Consider the following 13243-nt stretch of genomic DNA (forward strand, 5'->3'; position numbering starts at 1 on the left):
ATTAGCAGGACGGCCATCCATCTCTATGGACGCCCGTCCAACATATTATATGGAATGGACGCCCGTCCTGATAATTTGGACGGCCGTCCCCCTTATGTCTGTTTTCAATCGGTCCAACGTGGCGGCTTCCACGTGTTTCGGTGCAATTTTTCGGTGCAACTTTTCAGTGGGTATAGCATTTTTGATAAATTTATAACTAATTAAGTAATAATTTAACTATGTAATACTATAATTAATTAAGTGATNAATTCAAACTTTTAAGGGCATTTTAGTCTTTTCACTATTAATAAACAGTAATAAACAGAAATCACTAACAGAACATGACGGAAAGTACCTATTTGTCATTTCAAAACCTTTTGGGTACCAACTTGTCGTTACGATGAATCTTGGGTATGTGTAAGTCGTTCTCCCAATAAATAAAAATAAAAATAAAACAAATAAATTAATTTTTTTTTTTTTTTGTCTATATAATCTTTATGCATTGGAATAACATAATTGCCTCTGAGATTTTAGCTAATCTAACCCAATATCCATTTGTTTTCGAAACTAACAGTTGGCAAAAAAATTATCTACTCATTAATTTTTTTAGAATCCAGAAATCCCTTGGAACTTGCTTCTACTCATATTATAGAACTCTTAGGGAAACATTATAACAAATTAGCTGACAATATAATGTGAAATTATCTACATTTATAAACTTCGGCGATGCTATCATTGCCTTTTTTCGTATTCTCCATTGTTTATCGGCTAATCAATTACATTCATATGATTAAATATAACATAATGCAAGATAATTACTACAACATGTAAGGCTTTTCTTGTTGAATATAATGGGAGTTATGTATACATTACTGATTTTTTTTTTCATCTAGAACTGGTTTAGGCTCAGGGGCTATAGCTAGCTAGTTTCATAGAAGTTGGCAATGCAGTGAATCTAAAGCTTGTTTTTGTTTACCTTTGGCTCAACTGGGCACCTCTCAGGTTGTCTCACTATATAAATTATATCTGTGGTGATGTGGCTTATGTTTTGCCGAAGGGGAGTCAACATTTGTTATAAGAGTCAAAGAAGTCAATTAAAATAGGGTGCAGCAAGTGACGTCGTTTCAAATAAGGATAACTTCTATTGCCGTGTCATTTGATCCTTCTTTCTTGCAAGCATCTCTCATTCTCATTCTCTTTTGTGAAGCATGGAAATGGATAAGAATCATTTTAGTTATTCATCTCACGGTTGGAAAATTGCTTCATACAAGTGGAGACTAATCTTAGGAGTGACTCTTGTGTATAAATCAATCTTGTTGGCTGTGGAGAAAGATAGAGCATTCATAGAGGAGCCTAAGGGTTTCTATTCGGGTGTGTTCTTTCTTTGTTTTTCTTACCTTAAATTTTCTGTAATACTTGGCCTCTTGATGATCAATGATATCCTATTTTGAGCTTTGGAGAGTGGATGTAGGCTGCAAAGCCGAACCACTATAAATTGTTGTGTTACTGTTCTTTGCTTTCATTCCTTTATTTCCTGGCTTGATTATCTTGGTTATCTTGCTTTATCTTGATTTAGATCTGTTTAATCTGGCAACTGATTTCTTCCTAAAGCCATCCTGTGATAATTCTTTAGACTCTTAACAATATCTCCAGCACTTTCATACAAGTCCTGATTCCGATGCCATGTCCACAAAGCATGAGTCTCATTTTTCACCTGCAAACCATCGTATTGCCATTACTATTCAGAAAATTGAATGTCAATATAGAATTATTTCAACTGAAGCATCTATTAAGTATTTTGGAAGGCTATTAAAGGAAGTCCAAGTACTAGCAAGTAGCAAGTTGTAATGTTTAATGGAATGGAACTATAAACTTATAATGTTATTGATTTCAAAGCTCTGCTGCTTGTATTCATCTTATATACACCTAATTTAATTCACCAGGCAATAGGAGAAATTAATCTGGAATTGGAAATGTTGAGTTTGTGTATTATGTGCGTGTGAAGCAAAGAGACAGAGAGTGAGACTGACCTCTAGAATACCATGACCAAAGCTGCTTTCGCGATAAGCACTATAATTAGGCTGCCGGTCCCAGCAAAATTTACCAACCGTTGGCCTGATGTAAAATTGAATGCACAGAAGCCACCTAGTATTTTATCTGGAGTGCTTGATGGTTTCGGACAGTTTCCGTCTTCATCAGCATGTGTAATCGCCATTTTTTCTTGATTGCCACCATCACCTACTGTTATACAGACAGGACCACAGGGGTCTAAAGTGTAGTTATATACTCAGTTTGATCTCTCATAGGCATGAACCTGTTAAATGTGTCCAAAATCCTTTTAATATGCAAATAATTTGTTGAAATTAAACAGAAAATGACGAGGTATGACATTACGCACTTACATGTCCATTGAAGACTATGTCAACACTATACTTGTATAGTAATTCTTCCATTGCTACTCTCATACATTCGGCTTCTCTGCAATGCGCGGTGTAGGTGCTATACCAAGGAGGGTGCCACGTCGCCACCAACCATGGAGTCACTTGTCTATCAACCTTAGCCAAGTCTCTTTTCAACCACTTGTATTGTTCCTCTGTAGTAGAGAAATTTGAACAGGATCATTAGCCACAAATATGTACTGAATATGGAATACAGAAAGAGAAGGGACATAGTTGACGGGAATAAACTGGTTGACGACCATGAGTTCACCTGATTTGTCATAGGAAATGTATGCACCAAGCATGATAAAATGTATCCCGCCTGCATTGAAAGAATAATAGAATGTCGATGGGGACCCGCTCTCTTTGTAAGGGAATGCAAATCGAGAACTGTAAGCAACAAAAGTCTTATTTTCAGCCTGCTCTTCATACTCATGGTTCCCTTCTACAACCATTATTGGAACTTTAGACAATAGAGGCTGCATAAATCTGTTAACAAACCAAAATTCTCAGAAATTGGCAGAAGCAATCTCTTAAACTTTTTATGACATTGCTTTAATAAGTTTCCGAAATCAAAAAAATGAAAGAATCAGAGAACACAAGTATGAAGTTTTACCTTCCCTAATAATCCCAACGAGGCTGATAGGTTTCGTGAATGGGAGTTCGCGGAAATGAACAAGAATAACAATCGGCCCCAGTTCCATTAGTAAGATACAACTTGGCATAACTTACATCACCAACCAAGAGAATAAGATCAGGATGGTTGCTTATCATGTGGCTGACTGTTGAAGTTGTTGTGTAAGTGAGCCCCAGGTCCCCAACAATGCAATTCTACTTGGGTAACTTCTGTGATTGGACAACCTGGTATTGAAGGATCTCCACATTGATAATAATACAAGGTATTTGGTTTCAACCCTGCCCAAACCACATAATGAACATGTGAATTACCTCTCAAAATTTGTAAATGAAATGTATAATGAATATCTTTCGGTCTATAGGATTCTATATAAATTAAGGGAAGACTCAATTTTGGAGCATATGTGTATTTAAAAAAAAAAAAAAAAAAAAAAAAAAAGACAGAATATATCAATTTGGTATAACATTAGAAAGAGTAGTTATAATTGTAGTTATTCCCCTTAGACGAACATGGTGTATGATTTCGGAAGTGTAGTTTTTAAGGCCTTCAAAAGGATAAAGTTGACTGTAAACTTGGGAATACCCTGCTGCCGGATGAATCAGTGGAAATCTTAGCATTCCATATTGAACAAAGCTTGCCACAGATTTTGGATCTAATGGTTGTATGTTGTCACCAATTTGGAAGTCCCCTGAAAGTTCAATCCGAGCTTTATCAGTCAATTAGATTCTAAAGGACAAGTGAAGTGACCATAATATAATAGCCCACAATAAGATAAAGATTCAATGATTATCTGTATGAATAAATCAATTTATGCATTAATGTTTCCTTCTAGTATATTCCTTCACTAAGGGGATCATTCCATTGTTATCTAATGTCCTGGTACGTAGAATCTTCCCATAAAATTAGAAAAAAGAAATAGAAAATTTTAAAAGAAAAGGAAATTTTGATTGATCAGATAGCCTCTCATTTTTACAATAATTAGTAATCATTTTGGTTCCTTAATCACAATTTATTCCTAATTTCTATTCTAAGTGCGAGAGTACTTATTAAGTGATTGATTCATACTTTCCATAAGTATTTTTGCAGAGATTTATTATCTGTTATATGCAAATTAAATATTCTCTCCATGTTGATTTCTCTATTTATGCATACAAAATACCTTTACAACCCATTTACAAGTAAAACTCACTGACTACCTTAAGTTGCTAAAACACAAAAAAATAAAAAAATAAAATAAAAAACATTAATTTATGGCAATACTAGAAATGTCGATGGTCCAAATGAAATGAAATAAAAGCTAGCAATAAAGAAAATTCAACTGATGAAAAGTAGGAGACCTGTGGTCCTAGATACCCAAACGGAGTCATAGGTTGAAGAGAGAGAGACGGAGATTTGTTCAGGCTCAAATCCCTGGACTGTTCTCTGAACACGAGGGTCGGTGGGAAGCAAGTCAATGGCGTTTCCTCGGAAACTCTTGTCGAGAGGTTTCGTAAGAGGCTTGAAAGGTCGGTCAAGAGTAGTGGAAATATGAATATAATCTCTACTACTACACGTTAATCTCAATACAAATGAAACAACAAGCGCAACTACAAGTATTGAGACACTTTTTGCTCTTCGTTATATTCATGCAAGCACAGGAGGTTGCATATGGAGAATGTGTTGTGAGAAATGAGAGATGAACAATTGAAGAGTGGCTTTTAGGCTAAGTATATAATAATCTTAGGGGTGAGCGGTTTCGGGTACCCTCCATTTTTCGGGGGAACCGGAACCGGAACCGCACAGTACAAGTTCTTCAATTCAAGGAACTGGAACCTAAAATGCAGGTTTCGGTTCCTTTCCAGGGTATCCTATAAAAAATAATTACCCCCTTATTAGTTTAAAAAATGATAAAAATATCTTAAAAGTTTACAAATACACCCCTAACAAATATACTATTTGGGTTTAGGGTTTAATTATAATGTAATATTATAATTAATTAAATTGTTAATCATTTAATTAAGTATTGTAATATTGTTTGTGATAGAATGTTATAATTAATTAAGTAATCATACCATAAATTTTATAATGTAATGTTACAATTAATAAAATTCTAATCATTTAATTAAGTATTGTGTAAATTAGTAAATTACTAATGTTCATAATATAATGTCATAATCAATTAAGTAATCATTTAATTATCTAATGTTATATTAATTATATGATCATACTATAATAGTATAATGTAATGTTATAATGAATTAAGTAATCATACTATAAATCTATAATTTAATATTATAATTAATTAAATTTCAAATCATTTAATTAATATACTAATGTTTATAATGGAATGTTATAATTGATTAAGTAATCATATTACAAATATATAAAGTAATGTTATAATTAATTAAATTTTTAATCGTTTAATTAAGTAATGTAATAATATAGTAAATTACTAATGTTTATAATGTAATGTTATAAATTCATAACTAATTAAGTAATTATGTAATCATTTAACTATATAATGCTATAATTAAGTAAGTGATCATAATATAATGTAATATAATAATATTATAATTTAATTGAGTAATTATTTAACTATAATGTAATGCTTAATTAATGTTTATAATGAAATGTTTATAAGGTAATGTTATAATTAATTAAATTTCTAATCATTTAATTAAGTATTATGCTAATGTTTATGTAGTAAATTAGTAATTACTAATGTTTAAAACATAATATCATAACTCATAATCAATTAAGTAATCATTTAATTATGTGATCATACTATAATATAATGTTATAGTGAATTAAGTAATCAGATTATAGATATTTAATGTTATACTATAATTAATTAAAATTTTAATCATTTAATTAAGTAATGTAATAAATAATAATGTAGTAAATTACTAATGTTTATAATGTGATGTTATAAATTTACAGCAATGCTACAGACACCGGTGTTTTTACACCGAAATTTTGTACCAGCTGACGTGTGTGCTGACTCAACCATCCAAATCATCCCACGTGTTTTGGCGTTATTGAATTTGATCTAATGAACGGCCGTCCATAACATATGGACGGCCGTTCACTCATATGGACCCTCGTCCATATTATATGGATGGGGTCCATTTACTATGGACGGGCGTCCCTAAGGAATGGGACGACCGTCCCACCTCTAATTAAAATAAAAAAAAGAAATTAAAAAGTTTTAGGTTTATTTAAAACTTTTAAAATAAAAAATTAGAATTAAAAACGTTTTAGGTTTATTTTGCACTTTTGGGGAAATCGTTTGAAAAAAAACGGGCGGCGGTCTTCTTCTTCTTTCTTCCATCTGAGCTCTGGTTCGTTTGGTTCTTCATCCCATCTGCGCGCTCTGGTTCTTGGTCTTCTTCATCTCAAAAAAGCAAATCAGCCGCGGTAATAAGATACTTCTGTTTCTCAATTTTTTATTTTCTATTTTTTTTTTTTTTTTTGTTGGATGAATGTGTTGGATTTACATTTGTGTTTAATGGAGTTGATTTGATAAAGAGAAATCCAGTCCATTTGGTGGGATTGGTTTGTGTGATTGACAAATAGAAGTGTTCTGTTTTGAGTGTTTTTGGCTTGGAAAATGCTTACATTTTTGTTGGTTGTGTGATCTACTCTATGTGAAGGCCGTTTGTTGGATGTGTGGCTTACACTTTCGTTTTTCAATTTTTTTTCAATATTATGCATGATACAATTAAATTAAGCCTACAAAATACTGTCAAGTGTTATAAACAATCAGAGTTGGGAGCTTGAACTACCAATGCAGGCTTAAACATATGTTTTTGTCAGTAGACACTGTAATGCAAAACATCAGTTTATTTATTTATTTATTTTTTTTGTTGCTGTTGTTCCTAATTGATTGAGTAAGTTGGAAATAAGGATTATAAAGCATTTTTGCTGAAGGTTTAATGTTCAAATTTGAAGTGGATTGAGTTGAGCTGCAGGTTTAATAAGTTGAGTTGGAGTTGATTTGAATTGATTTGAATTGAAGTGGTGTTTTTGTTTACTGTTTCATTTCAGCAATCATTGTTTCCTTAACTCTTTTCCATTATCAATATAGCATTTTCCATTATTCTGAGTTGTCGTTGGATTTGGTGTTGGAATCTTGCTGAATGTGTGCTTGGTTATATTGTATTGTCGCATTTGAGTTGTGTGTGTGTGTTTAAGTTGAGTAGAGATCTGTGAAGGTGCCGAGTTCCATCAGTTTATGACTTTTATGTCGACCGAAATTTACATGTATTGGTGGCTGGTTTTATATGCATTTATGGGTTGCAATTTTGTTGAATAAAAGCATGAATTGGAGGCTGGAATTACATGCTTCTAGACTGCATAATTTGGGCAAAAATGCAGTCCAGAACCATGTAATTCCAGCCTCCAATTCATGGTTCTGGACTGCATGTTTGCCCAAATTATGCAGGTAAAGGTGGCTAAAATCCCAGCCACCTTTACCTGCATCAATTGGGCAAAAATGCAGTCTAGAAACCATGAATTGGAGGCTGGAATTACATGGTTCGGACTGCATTTTCAAATTTGCAATTCCAGAACCATATATTCCAGCCTCCAATTCATGGTTCTGGACTGCATGTTTGCCCAATTATGAGGTAAAGGTCAGGTGCTAAAATCCCAGCCACCTTTACCTGCTCAATTGGGCAAAAATGCATCCAGAACCATAATTGGGGCTGGAAACATGGTTCTGGACTGCTTTTTTGCCAATTTATGCAGTAAAGGTGGCTGGGATTTTAAATTTAAAATCCCACCACCTTACCTGCATAATTGGGCAAAATGCTACCAGAACCATGTAATTCAGCCTCCATTCATTGTTCTGGACTGCATTTTTGCCCACATTATGCGGTAAAGGTGGCTGGATTTAAATTTAATGCATCATATAACACATAACCAAAGAAATCCCATTCAAACACATACAGAAATCAAACAGCTCTTAATATGACTCATACCAAGAATGTGGATAATTTTGATAGTATACTGTTAAAAGTGGATACATGGTTATGGTGTTGTGTTTGTGATAGTACTTATGGATATGTTTTTTGCAGGGTTTTAGAAGGAAGCAGAAAAGGTAAGAGCAAAAAACACAAGCACTCCGGATGCAGGCTCTTCGTCATCTGGAGTCCAATTTCGGATAGGCAACATAAAAAGCAATACAAAGAGATGGCGAAAAGAGATTTGTCTTGGAAGAAGTTTGGATATAGAATTTATAAGTAGTTTGGGTTTAGGTGATGGATTAATGGTTGGATCCGTAATTTGAAATGGGAGCAGTTGGCGAGTATTACATATGACGGATATAAGCATTTGATTTACGAGTTTTTTAGTAGTTTGGAAGTTGTGGAGACAAGTACTGATGATTTACCGCCATATACACGTTTTTTTAGATTAAAGAATCAGATTTGTGTAGTAAGGCCACAGGACTTAGCAAACTGGATAGGGATTGATTTTGAAGGTTTGGATGCGTACCCAAAATGTGGATTCCAGACAAGCTTGGACGGATGTTTCTGGAATAGGGTTTATCATCCACGTTGTAAATCTACGAAGTTAAGAAATCCTGCCATGAGAGTTTTTCACAGATTTCTAACATTCACATTTAATGGCAGAAAGAGACAAATGGGAATGTGACAGTGAAGTTTTATTGTTGATGGAAGCAGCAGTAACAGGGAAGCAAGTAATTCAGCTCAGTTATTGATTAAAAGTTGGGAGAGATTAAAGCAGAAAAGTGACATTTATTGGGGGATGATTGTTACGCTAATATGTCAGAATTTGGTTTTCAGACCACCCCTTTAGATGAAGCCAATAAGATAACGTTTTCTGCAAATAATTTGTGTGTGGTCATTTTGTCTAAAATGGGTTTGATTAAAAAGAATGTGACGAGATGGTTGTTGATTAGATGAAATTGAGGGAGAGGCAACGGTGCATGGAGGTGTCCCTATTCCAGAAGGGAAAATGAAGGACGAGTCTATATGCGGAAAGAAAAAACGAGTATGGAACCTGGATCTTCTCAAATTTAGAAAAATGTCTTCTCAAACCTTAGATGAATAGTAAGCAGAATTGATCGGATTGAAAGGTTTCAAGAAGAGAGTTTTTCACATATTGAGAAAATGCAAGAACAACAGGATCATTTGCAAAGTGATTTCAACTCGTTCGCACAAGAATAGAAGAAACGGTTGACATCCTTGGGAACGCATGACAGAAATATCCAACATGATGAGAAATTCTCACCAGCCTCGTCCTCCTCCATTCAGCCTCACCCCCTACACTAGGATGAAGAACTACTGAACAATCTCTGTCTTCTCAACATTTGTATAGTTAATTGGGCACCGACTACGTGTTAATTGTAATTATGAGTAGTTCAAATACTGAATTGTTACAGAAATATGTTATTTAATAGTTGTTTCACAATATCTCAATTAGCTGAACTTCTCCAATTTCATATGACTGTTAATTTTTAGTATAAATGTTATGTAAAGATTATATGTGGCACAGTATAATCTGAAATGAAATGTAGATAATCTGAAATAAAATGTGACGATATATATACTGAAAACATCCAAAATAAGGATATATATACATTAAGTTATTATTATGAATTCAACACCCTACAATCACAGTGTACTCTTACCCAACTAGCAACAGAAATAATCAAAATACACACTGATGCCAAAAAAATATCAATACCCTAAATCTGAAATAATGTAGAATAATCTAAATGAAATATCGATAATATACTGAAAACATTCCGAATAAGGATAATATATACATTTCTATTATTATTATGAATCAACACCCTACAACCAACAGTCTACTCTTACCCAATCAGCAACAAAAAGAATAAAAACAAACAACTGATTCGCATATAGCTCAACTGCATTCATCAGAATTAACCACAATGCAATAATTTCTACCGAATACAAATGCAACAATGCTCCACCAGTGGACGATACAAATCTCTCCCACAAACATGTTCATCATTTACATCTTCCTGTCCAGGACAAATTACTATTTGCTCGAGATTCTGAACCGGACCAGTGGACAACTGTCAATGTTTAATAACCACAATTTAGCACATGTTATAGAAAACTCAAGTTTTTACAATTATCCAACTACATAACACATACCTGAGTAGCAACAATATCATTTGACAACACTTGAGTTCCCAATACAGTTTCAGCAATGTTGGCTCGGTCTGCTGATGATTCTTTCCCTATAGCATAACCCATTAATAATCAAGTTATTATAATAAACTTCAAATACGAATAATCTTAAAAATAAATATCATGTCAGAATGGGTTTATAACTCAACCAAGTCTTTGTTTTTGGAGTTTTTGATTTTTAGCTCTACAAACAATTTCGTCAACTTCGATTGTTTTCTTTTGCATGGAGGACGACCTTTGCTGCGAGCTACCCGGGGACTATTAATTAGACTATTCCCCTCTTTCTGAATTGTCCCCCCTTTACTAACAAACCCCCCCTCATCTTCCTTCTGCTCCAACTGTTTTTCACTCCAGTAATCAATTCCATCAACATGTTACAGTCTTCCTCATTATTTGATGCCTATCACTACTGTCAACATTAGATTAGACAACTCTCAAAACATGTCCTTCAACTTTGTGCTCCACCATTATAACTTACCTTGATTTTCGTATGACATCTTTTTATGTTTTTCCTCCAACGCCGTAGAATGACTTATCTGGAATGTGTGAAACCCTTTTATAATCAACACAATAAGGGCATGTCTGCATAAAATCCCTTTGACTCAAACAAATGACAATTGCAGTGAATATCACATGAATTTCTTCAAAGTAAACCAGAAAGGGAACACGCCGATTACTATCCCAAACCAAATATCTCTAAAACCTGATACTCCTCATAAAATCGGACTTTTTCAGAAAAGATAATTCACAATAAATCTTCCCGCAATCTCTTCTTGAAACTCTTTAAATTTTGCGGTTGTGTATGCATTTTGAAATTGTTTCTCAATGGGGTATCGTTATGCATGTATCCAAGACTTGAAAGATCTAAAATCGCCTCCCTCTCATTTTCCACTTTATCTCGCAATGCATTATCATATTGTTCCACAAATTGTTTCAATGTTGTTTTGGAATTTACATATCTATCGAAAAATGCATGCATACTTTCACTACGTTGGTTAGTAGACATACCTGCCCAGAATGTATCTTTAAGAAATGCAGGCACCCACGTACTCTTTCTTTATACAATCCAGATAACCATTCATTCTCATGAAGGTTATACACATCAATGAATTTGTTCCACCGTCATTCAAACTCTTCACGTGCCAACGAATCATACACAATATTTTGAACGTAAACTTTAGTTTCATATCGTTATACCCTTAACTTCTCAGGCAGTTTCTTCATTATACCACAAACACCACCTATGTCTTGTACTAGGAAACACATCTCATTGCATTTTGCATGGCCTTATCTTGACAGTGATAATTCCATTAGGAGCAACATCCATGCATTCAAGCCAAGAACGAAAAAGCCATACAAATGTCTCTGTGTCCTCATGTGAAATTAACCCACAACCTAACAATGTCGAATGTCCATGATGATCAACCCCCAAAAGCCGCAAATGGCATATCATACTTTTTCGTTAGATACGTTTGTCGAAAGTCACAACATCACCAAAATCTTTATAGGCGGCCCTACATCTAGCATCAACCCATAGCACATTCTTCAATCAACTCTCTTCATCTACATCAATCATGTACCAGAAATTGGAATTCTCCTTTTGCATTTTCATAAAATACTCTAGCACTGCCGAAGCATCTCCAACTCCAAGTCGTAGCCTTCTAATTTTTCAATGTATTCCTACAATCTTTTTGTAGAAACGACAAATTTCTACACCTCCTGCCTCAACTGAACATGACTGAAAATTTTTCACACGGTCTAATCCCAGCCTGATCATTAACTTCAAGCCCCTTTTCACAAAAGGCTGTATCGTTCGGTTTACTTTGAAATATCTCTTTTCGTCGACTTGTAAGCTCTGGTTTGTTCAAGCACAACTGACTTAATTTCCCATTTGTATTCACCATTCAAAGTTGCACTAATCCGACTCTTACAATCTGTTTTTGCAACAGGTTGTTTTTTCAAGGTATTTCTGCATACTTCTCTCCTTCCCAGAACAAGACACGCCACTGTCCCGTATCTCATAATTCCATCATCTCCTTTCTTTGACGAACGTATCATTGCTTCAAAACCCATTTTATTCCCATACCTTCTGTAATACTTCACCAAACTATCAACTGAATCAAACACCATTCCAATATGAGGCTCCACTTCTTCCTCTGCACATCCCGTTCTCTTCTAATTCATCACATTCATTTCCTGATTCAATGGTTTTATAATAAATAAATAGAATGTAAACGCATCATATAAACAATACAATACACCATATTTAAAAAAGTTTCAAACAATTACCTCAACATCATTGAAACGGGCAAACTGGACTCTTCCATATTCAGTTATTTCATGACAACTAATACCAGTTTTACGTTCACGAATCTAGTTCACAACTGTCACACAAAATTATCTATCAAACATGTATCAATCCATTCAAACATATATTCAATCTAAAATAGAAATAAATAAGTCAAATTCTTTACCTTCACAAACAAATCCTAGCTTTAGCAGTTTTGAATTTACTTTTGTTTCAAGGTTATCTCTGTAGGACGAGATATTGCTGCTATGCTTGGACGAGATATGCTGCTGGTGCTTGGCTGTTGAGGAAGTACCCGTCAAGGAATCATAACCACAGAAGAGAAGCTAAGAAAACTAAATGGCGCAGACGAAGAACGAAGATAAACAAATGATGGAGATGAAGGAAAAAAAAAAAAAATTTGGCGCTTAAATGAAGCGTATTAGGCAAGCCATTCGTTATTATTAATTAAAAAAAATTTTACAAATATAGACCCAGTCCATTTTTTTGGACGGCCGTCCTAGTAGATGGACTGCGGTCCATGTAGTTTGACGGTCGTCCCTAGTAGATGGATGCCAGTCCATTACTAGGGACGGCCGTCCATATTTACTTAATTAAAAAAAAAAAATTAATAATAAAAAAATTTTACAAACTGGGGACGCCGTCCTCATTTAGGATGGCTGTCCCTAAATGTGGACGGTCGTCCTGATAATTCTAAGGGACGGTCGTGCCGGTC

At 34.3% G+C, this 13243-nt stretch overlaps 1 pseudogene; it reads right to left on the bottom strand.

The window, feature by feature from the left end:
- Positions 1-934: 934 nt before the first annotated feature.
- LOC116142279 lies at positions 935-10717 on the bottom strand (annotated as a pseudogene).
- Between the last annotated feature and the right edge of the window lie 2526 nt (positions 10718-13243).

Source organism: Pistacia vera, unplaced genomic scaffold (genome assembly GCF_008641045.1).
Source record: "Pistacia vera cultivar Batoury unplaced genomic scaffold, PisVer_v2 Contig406, whole genome shotgun sequence".
In the NCBI taxonomy this organism is placed as follows: Eukaryota; Viridiplantae; Streptophyta; class Magnoliopsida; order Sapindales; family Anacardiaceae; genus Pistacia; species Pistacia vera.